General features: G+C 35.6%; 1 protein-coding gene and 1 long non-coding RNA gene across 2 annotated transcripts in view; one reads left to right on the forward strand and one right to left on the reverse strand.

Moving 5' to 3' along the window:
* LOC144974604 (uncharacterized) overlaps window positions 1–10000 on the reverse strand; it is a 152901-nt gene that overhangs the window by 104596 nt on the left and 38305 nt on the right. The window contains exon 2 of the long non-coding RNA XR_013645777.1: window positions 634–715. This is a non-coding gene — a long non-coding RNA (uncharacterized LOC144974604). The remainder of the gene's footprint in view (window positions 1–633; window positions 716–10000) is intronic.
* Window positions 1–10000, forward strand: part of LOC144974602 (uncharacterized) — a 118732-nt gene that overhangs the window by 41846 nt on the left and 66886 nt on the right. The gene's annotated exons all lie outside the window — the stretch shown is intronic.

Genomic DNA, 10000 nt, shown 5'->3' on the forward strand with positions numbered 1-10000 from the left:
GAGCACGTTTAGTGGATATTGCGCTATATAAAAGCTCAATTTTTAAAAATGCTAGTTCTTAATTAACACACTAACAGCCGAATATGGTGGGGGTTTTATTTCTGGCCATCTGGCAACCCAGCAAAGATTCGGGTCAATGGGTCCAAGTTAGCTACAGTGGAAAGTGCTGTTCTTTAGATGATGCTGTCGTAGTCTTCTTGCCACTACAGAATCCGGGATAGAAAGCCGGATCTTAGGACAACTAACTGTAAAAGATTATTCCAGAATTTTTTTGGTTTGTTTATTGCTTTAGGTCTCTTCCAACACAAATGAGGTTATATGAGAGACCGCTGAAACAAAAAAACAAGCAATCTAACAAAAATAGTACAAATGTAAATCAAAATCATAACCTAAAGATATAAGCTAAATTATAAATAACCAAGAACAAACAGGCAGAAGATTTACAGAAAAAAAATATCCCCTGTCAAAAATACAATCACAAACCAAAGAAGCAGGATAGGCTAGTAAAGAGAAGAAGAAACGACATCACGATCGGATCGTACACCCATGCGAACATCATAGGTATATGATTCAAGGGTGATGCTCCCATCCAACCACCCGCTTATTCCAGAATAAAGGAGAAATAAAACTTACCTCACGAGCGTGGTTGCTGGCTATTTCAAGTAGATTAGAACACTCGTAAATCAACCTTGTTTACCAAAATGCTATCCGAGATCTGAAATTAGATGGAAAGTAATTCCAACACTCAGGTAATGGGAGGGAATGTCGTGATTTTTATCGTTGATTCTACATTAAAAATGTGATCCGTCGCCTCGATTTGGTATTATGTGCGGCTATGTGGTCTAGTGGTATGACACTCGCTTTCGGATCGCAAGGTCCTGGGTTCGAGCCTTGCGCTCGGCGCATAGTTGAGTCCTTGGAAAAGGTTCTTTACTCACATTCTTTCACCGTACTCAGATGAGTAAAATGATTACCTGGCCGGTAACAGCGTTGTCTTTGTCCGAAAAATTGAAATATCGCCTAACAAGCGTCATGTCCCGTAATACATGTTAAGTGTTGCTGTAAGGCTAGGGACCTCTTGTAAAGCGCTTTGAGCACATTTAGTGGATATTGTGCTATATAATGCTCAATTATAATTATAAGTATAATTATGTTCAGACGGACCCGATGGTGAAATTTGAATTTCTACACAGAGGGATAAGAATTAAACTGGGGCATTTATAGATTGTTCGATGATGACGTCACACAGGTCCTTGTTATTGTTTTTTGCCATCCGCGTTTATGAGTAATGTTCACTGAACTGTATTAACCCGACTATAAACGTTCATGGATACACACAGTTTTGTGTGTTGGTCCGTTATACCTCCGGATGGCAATGTTATATAGTATGCGCTTGGCTAAGAAGCTCATAACATTGCCATCCGGAAGTATAACGGACAAACACATAAAACTGTGTGTATCCATGAACGTTTAAAGTCAGGTTAATACAGTTCAGTGAGCATTACTCATAAAACACAGATGGCAAAAAAATAACAAAGACCTGAGTGACGTCATCTTCGAACTATCTATACAGTAGGTACATTATCCACTAAACGTTCCCAAAGCGCTTTTCAAGGGCTATCTATCTAGCCAACAGCAATGCTTCACATGTATGTAGGAGAAACAGAACGCCTATTAGGTGATAATACACATTTTATCCCGACAGAGACAACGTTGTTAACAGTCAGGTACTCATTTTACACCTGAGTCCTGTGAGAGAATGTGAGTAAAGTGCCTTTTCCAAGGAGTCAACAACTATGCGCCGCTCAGAGCGGGTTTTAAACCTGGACCTTCTGATCCGAAGGATAGAGTCATACCACAAGATCAATTACCAGTTGATTGGGAAGGAGGGTGAAGTGTTGATTTGTTTGTAGAATTTTTCTATGTTCTCTTTTATTTTTATATTTAACTACAATTTAACGCTTGTTTTTTAAAAAATAACATTACTGTCAAATCCACAGAAGCCATTTAGATTACATGGTCTCAAGCATATAGCCACATCCATACCTATAAATGATAATCATAATGAGAGATTTAAAAATCTTATTAGGGCATTCTAAATGTCTTTCACTGACCATTTCCATTAAAAATGGAGATTTAAAGATCTAATTAGGGCATCCTAAATGTCTTTCACTGACCATTTCCCTTAAATACACTTTTTTTCAGTTTGACCAAAAAAAAATTTAATTTAAATATCGATCGATTAAAATTACTCACAACTTGAAAAAAATATTTCAATAACTGAGAGGAATTGTTCTTAAGTTTACTTTATTTATTTTTTATTTTTTGGGGGGACGTCCAGAATCATTAATTTAAATTGATCGGTTATAGAGGTAAAAGTTTTTTCTGCCAAAATGAAAAAAAAAATGTGTTGTTTAAGAGCTTGTGAGTTTCCGTCCTTTTAGTGTCGTCAGTCATCATCTATCTGTCTGCCAGATGAAACTAATGACAACAGTTCCATTATAAGATTAAGCGCTCCCTCCCTATGACGAAGAAACCATTTACGTCAATGGCCCTCATCTTGGCAAAAACTATCAAACCAGGTACCTCGCGAGGCAGTTCGTTAACTGGTTAATATTGATAAACAACACCCACCCACACACATTTTTTAAAAAATTGAGCTTTTATATTGCGCAATATCCACTAAACGTGCTCAAAGCGCTTTACAAGTGGTCCCTAGTCAACAGCAACACTTGGGAGGTAACATTTAGCTGTTAGGCGATATTACAATTTTTTAGGACAGAGCCAACGCTGTTAACGTCCAGGTACTCATTTTACACCTGAGTACGATGAGAGAATGTGGATGAAGAGCCCTTTTTTTTCCAAGGACTCAACCATGCGCCAAGCGAGGCTCGAACCCAGGACCTTCTGAGCCGAAAGCGAGTGTCATACCACAAGACCACATAGCCGCACTATTTTAATTAATCTGTAATGGAGGTAAACGTATTTTCTGCCAAAATGAAAAAAATGGTTGTTTTAGAGTTTGTCGTGAATTCCGCGTTGTGCTTGTGTCGAAATGAAACTTATAGGTGATCTCAAACTAAGTACATTGGTGGTATGCTCTTGGAATCTACATCTGACCTCTTTTTGTTCCCAGTTCCCCTTTGTCTTACTTTTTCTTAGGAGCTCTAATTGTAATTCTAAAAGTTTTTACTATCCCACTTTCTTCTTTTTTTTTTACTGACGCTGATATTATAACCTAAATGTGTTGCAAGCACCGTGTTATTTGCTTTTAAAAATTAGAGTTTCTCAGTATTGTCCTATGTGTCGCCAGCCATCATCTGTTTGTCTTCCAGATGAACTACTGACAACAGTTCTATTATAAGATGAAGTAATAAATAGAGGTGCCTAAATGAGTCCATAAAATGGAGATACAGATAAAGGGAGTAAATCTGACTCATGCATGAACAACACAAAACAAACGACGTTTCTGCCTTTGGCCTTTTTCAAGTAAACAAAAAATACTTATATATTTATATATTGAATCGTGTTTGATACAAATATGGTACGGATAGTGCTCGACATGTAGCAATGGAGCGAATCATTATTTTAATATTTACCAGACTGACTCCAACATTGTGGTAAATATTAAAATTATATATAGACAGTATGCGCTTGGCTAAGAAGCTCATAACATTGCCATCCGGAAGTATAACGGGCCAACACACAAAACTATGTGTATCCATGAACGTTTATAGTCAGGCTAATACAGTTAAGTGAGAATTACTCATAAACGCGGATGGCAAAAAGCAATAACAAAGGTCTGAGTAACGTCATCTTCATTCTATCTATTATATATATATATATATTATATATATATATATATATATATATATATATATATATATATATATATATATCCAGGGGTCATCAAGACGTCCTTTACGTAATTTGAGTCAATATTTCTCGCCATAAATACGTCATTTACGTAATTTGAGTCAATACTTCTCGCCATAAATACGTCATTTACGTAATTTGAGTCAATACTTCTCGCCATAAATACGTCATTTACGTAATTTGAGTCAATACTTCTCGCCATAAATACGTCATTTACGTAATTTGAGTCAATACTTCTCGCCATAAATACGTCATTTACGTAATTTGAGTCAATACTTCTCGCCATAAATACGTCATTTGCGCCACTGATTTATCAATGCATTTATTATTCCATTTTATTTTTTTAACGACCTATTTGTCTACGTCGCCGTACTTTTGAAAAACACATATTTAGACATTTGGCCAGAAAACTCGTCTTCTAAATAATAATAATAATAATGATAATAATAATAATAATAATAATAATAATAATAATAATAATAATAATAATAATAATAATAATAATAATAATAATAATAATAATAATAATAATATAATAATAATAATAATAATAATAATAATAATAATAATATATAATAATAATAATAATAATAATAATAATAATAATAATAATAATAATAATAATAATAATAATAATAATAATAATAATAATAGATCTTTATTGTCCATATATATGGCAATTTGCCATTTAGTTACACTTGTTATAACTTTAAATGATAACTATAACATTGACCAGATATTTCACTCCTACTTATTTCTCTCTCTCTCTCTCTCTCTCTCTCTCTCTCTCTCTCTCTCTCTCTTTCTTTCTTTCTTTCTTTCTTTCTCTCTCTCTCTCTTTCTCTCTCTCTCTCTCTCTCTCTCTCTCTCTCTCTCTCTCTCTCTCTCTCTCTCTTCCTCTCTTTCTTTCACGCGATCGATTGAAATGACCCTCGTCTTAGCAAAAACTTTCAAATGTGAGACTTCCCTTTTTCTGGCAAAATTTTTAAACTTGTGTTTTTCTAGCTTACGGCAGTGTGTGTATTCACTTTTTATCACCAAACTGATGCGTTCTCTCGTGATTATATTATCTCCATAGATGATTTATTTTGATGTTGACTACATCTTTGAAATAATACGATAAGCATGTCATGATGTATAAAAGATAATACGACAGTTATTGAAAACTGACGTAGGTCCTCTTGAAAAAAACACTTATTTACAAATTTGGCCAGAAAACTCGTCCTTCAAATATCGATCGGTTTAAATGAACCTCATCTCGGCAAAAATATATAAAACGATCGATATTTGAAGGACGACTTTTCTGGCCAATTGGTTAATAGTGATAAATCACACACGCCCACACATATCGTAGCCATCGTTAACATATAGCCTGACACAAGAACCCTCTAGGACCGGCGTCTAGTGAGTTGTCGTTAGTAGAGCTCAAGGAAACGTTATTTCATTGGTTGAACTGTTGAATACGATTTGTTTTCTTTTGTGGCAAAATACTGGCATTTTGATGTCATTTTTTGGTCAGCGTCATGCGTTTATGTGGTCTAGTGGTATGACACTCGCTTTCGGATCGGAAGGTCCTGAGTTCGAGCCTCGCTCGGCGCATAGTTGAGTCCTTGGAAAAGGCTCTTTACTCACATTCTCTCACCGTACTCAGGTGTAAAATGAGTACCTGACCTTCAACAGCGTTGTCTTTGTCCGGAAAAAAAATTATAATATCGCCTGACATCGTCATGTCTCGTCCTAAATGTTAAATGTTGTTGTTGACCAGGGACCCCTTGTAAAGCGCTTTGAGCACATTTAGTGGATATTGCCCTATATAAAAGCTCAATAAAAAAATTTTTAAAAAGATTTTTAAAATATTTTTTTTATTTAACGCGTTACAAAATTAATAGGATGCTACACCATGAGCCACAGACAGCCGTACTCATAGAGTTCCTGTCAAGAGCTGATTGACTCAAATAGTATAATAATAATATTATTATTATTATTACAGAATTTCCAGGTGTTATTGAGAGACGTGCTTGAAGTGGGACAATTTGACCCACGAATAGAATTCAATAGTCGTAGCGTCACTTCCTTCCTAATGACGCATGGTAACTTAGTAATTGGCTCTAAACTATCGGAACAATGGCGGACACCCTTATGAAATATTTCTCCGACGAGCATAAAAGTGTATCCAGAGGAGAAAGACATAAATATTATCTTGTTTTGACTTTTATACATTCTGATCACAAGGCATATGAAATGTTCTAGCCAGCTTGAAGAATAAAAAGTAATGATTTTCTTTGTTTAGAACCAAGATGGCCGCCGTTGCCGGGCGGCGTGACATCAGACTACTGAATCCAATTTCAGTAATGGATAAACACACCTTTCAGCAATATTGGTGAAAGATAAATTTTCAATTTCCGTCAAAGTGAATCATCAAATAATATAAAGATTTATTTTACAAGTTCAAAAGTAAGTCGAAATTTGATGAATGGGGGCGGCCAGATAGGTGTCAGTAGGTCAAGTGGGTCGCTTGAAATTGGAATCACTAGTCTGATGTCGCGTCGCCCAGCAACGGCGGGCAGCCTAGCCTGGTTCTAATCAAAGAAAATTGGTACTTTTTATTCTTCATACTGGCCAGAACTTTTCATATGTCTTGTGATCAGAATGTATAAAAGTCAAAACATGATCGAGATCGATCCTATTTATAATGGGTTTTTTTTCCCTCTGGATACACTTTTATGCTTGTCGGAGAAATATTTCATAAGGGCGTCCGCCATTGTTCCGATAGTTTAGAGCCAGTTACTAAGTTACCATGCGTCATCACGAGGGATGTGACCACATGACTGTTGAAGGCTATTTGGCGGAGGAATTGCTCTGCACATGCATATCTGGCCTGTTATGTTTTTGCGTGAGCAAATCTATGAGAATTTGTCTCAAGTAAGTTCTTCAAGCACGTATCATGTGAAAGTGAATCATACAGTTTTAAATATAAAAATGCTATCACAGGTATACAATAGAAGATAAGAATCATTTTTCTCTCCATCTTTCTTTTATTTACATTTATTTGGTGCTCATTGCTGATTTTAAAATTAGTTCTCTCATAGATAAAGAGATAATAATAATAATAATGAACTATCATCTTCTTTCATAAATACTGTAATCAATAGATCGCACAAACCATCCATTCATAGAGTCAACATCTAACAAATTGTGGATGACTCACAGAAATCATATTATTATCATCGTCAAGTTTCATTTTGGCAACATTTTAATAAGAGCGACTCGTTATATTAATTATCATAAAAACATAATATAAGAAACCGGGGCCAATTTTTTTTTTTTAACCTCAACTTTCTATTTTGGTTTATTGAGTGCTTGAAAGTGATTATCTAGTTGTTGATCATCTATAAACTTTCACTCCCTTAAAAAAAAATATTTCCTATACTTTTTAAGGCGGAGATGATGTCAATTTTGTGTTTACCTTGTACCTTATGCTGTTTACAAGGTGTACTGGGTTACCTGGGAAATAGGATCTATTTTATGGTAGACAAATTAACGGCTAATTATCACACCCACGAAAAAAAAACTGGAGATGATGATATGTTTTGGGTGGTATTTTTGGGACCCCGCACACCTCTGAAGGTCTCCGAGTGTTTCCTGTTGTTTCATTAGTCATCAAAAGAGGGGACTCGTTTGTTTTGTTTAACATAATTTTTCACCTTTTCCTTTTTTATTTATTTTTTTCTTTTTTTTTTTTTTTTTTTTTTTGGAATAAATTTTTCGATATATTATTTGACTCGGTCTTCTCACACAAACGAGAGACATTGAATGGTTTTTAATCTGCAGAAACTGATAAAGTGTCTAAACAAGGCCACATACCTGCAACTATTTTTTTTTAAAATGAATAAATTGAAACAAATCCTCAGAATTTGGACCAAAACGCACGTCAAAATAAAAAAATAAGACCTCTATAGATCAGATAGTATGCGCTTGGCTTAGAAACTCATAACATTGTCATCCGGAAGTATAACGGACCAACACATAAAACTGTGTGTAACCATGAACTTTTTTAGTCTAGTTAATACAGTTAAGTGAGAATTTTTCATAAACGTGGATGTCAAAAACAATAACAAAGACATGAGTGGCGTCATCTTCGTTCTTTCTATACAAAACATAACGTAATCCCATTATCCCTGTATAACTTGATGTGTGCCTGTTTGGATACAAAGTTAAGTGACAGAGTAATCATTCTGATAGCAAAGCCAATACTGTGATTATTTCAGGCCATCTAGTGAATGTTTTAGGGTAGGGGCAGGCCATCAACTTCGATCCCTGTGGTCTCTGTAGTTACGATAGCATTTGCAGCGATGGTGTCTTTGCCTCGTATCCAAAAGCTACCTGAGTTAGACCGTAGCCATCGTTAAGTTATAGATAGAATGCGCTTGGCCAAGGAGTTCACAACATTGCCATCCGGAAGTATAACGGACCAACACACAAACTCTGTGTAACCATGAACTTTTATAGTCTAGTTAATACAGTTTAGTGAGAACAACTCACAATCGCGGATGGCAAAAACAATAACAAAGACCTGAGTGACGTCATCTGCATACTATCTATAGCCTGACACTGAAACCCAAAAAGACTAGCATTTTGACGTCATTGTTTGGTTTTTGCACCGCCTAGTGAGTTGTCGTTAGTAGTGCTCATGGAAACAAGTGGTCCCATTTGTTGAACTATTGAATACAATTCACGATTTGTTTTCTTTTGTGGCAAAAGCTTGGCATTTTGACGTCATTTTTTGGTCAGTGTTAGGCTATAAGTTAACGAATGCCTCGGTTAGACTCCTCCGAGCTATATGGCCTTGAGCAAGTCCCCTTACCCTAGCCCTTTATTCTTGGAATAAACAGTAAAGATGAATTATCCCTAAGGTATGATAAAATGGAATTCAAAATTTATATTAAAAATCAAACACTACACGATCTGCAACAGTCGTCAAAACCTGCACGAACGCGACAAAGAAAATGAAAGGATCTCATAATATGTAAAATAGATAAAGCTACTGAGACATCCCTGTCGAACACTAAGGTGCGGATGGTCCCAGGTTTGAGAGCTTTTTGCCAAGTTAGGGTCATTTAAATCGATCGATATTTGAAGGACGAGTTTTCTGGCATTTTTTTTAAATACGTGTCTTTCTAAAGTACGAAAGTTAACTGGTTAATGTTCAAAATGTTTTAAACTTTTTTTACTGCTTTAAGTTTTTTGGAGACAAGTAACAAGATTGCTTATCTTTTTCATCAGAACACAGAGTCATAAGAACATCTTAACACAAAATAGGGAATGAGATTAGCGGAAGAGTAGCGTCCCTTGACTGGACGTCACCCATAGTCTGTGACGTCACCGGCGGAAAAGTTATTAGAAAGAGAACGTCATGTTGGTTGTGCGCATGCGTCTCTCGTCCTCGCGGAAGCGCTTCATAGACTATGGGTGACCTCCAATCAAGGGACGCTACTCTTCCGCTAATCTCATTCCCTATAGTTATAAATTATTTATCTTGATTTGTGATTAATTTGTTTACGTATGAAATACGTTCCTCGTCTTTTTTCTGCCGTAACAATTTATATCTTTATAACTTCCTCTCTAAAGTTAGCTATAATCTGGCGCAACTAATCAGATTTTAGAATAATATAGATTAAGTTAATAAGACGTGAAAAGAAACAAAATATTGAAAGATTTTACTCTGAAGTTTTGCTTGTTTGGTATAATTTTCCTGTGCGCCTTGTGTAACCAGTACAGCATTCCATTCCTGCCTTATCACTTTATTATCTCCATACAACTTTTCATGAAAATATAAATCATTTCTGTTTAACCTTTAAACCGGGGGTGTGGGGGGGGGGGGGGGGGATGAATTTCTTTCAAATCGCAATTTCTATTTTTAACATTTCTGATAGTAAATGAAGGCTAAAATTAAGATCTAAGAAAGTGTGTTTGAAACAGTGCCAGGCAAAATAAGAAAGAACAGTGCATGTAAAAAAAGAAACATCCCAAAAAAAATCAGAAAAGTGAGTGAAGCAGGCAATGCACTACCAAAAAAATCAGCTTGCCTCTAGGCAGACTTATTATTTTGTGGTGTTTTTATTTT

The sequence above is a fragment of the Berghia stephanieae genome, chromosome 6, assembly GCF_034508935.2.
Source record: "Berghia stephanieae isolate SIO BIC M18660-M18661 chromosome 6, UCSD_Bste_1.3, whole genome shotgun sequence".
NCBI lineage: Eukaryota > Metazoa > Mollusca > Gastropoda > Nudibranchia > Aeolidiidae > Berghia > Berghia stephanieae.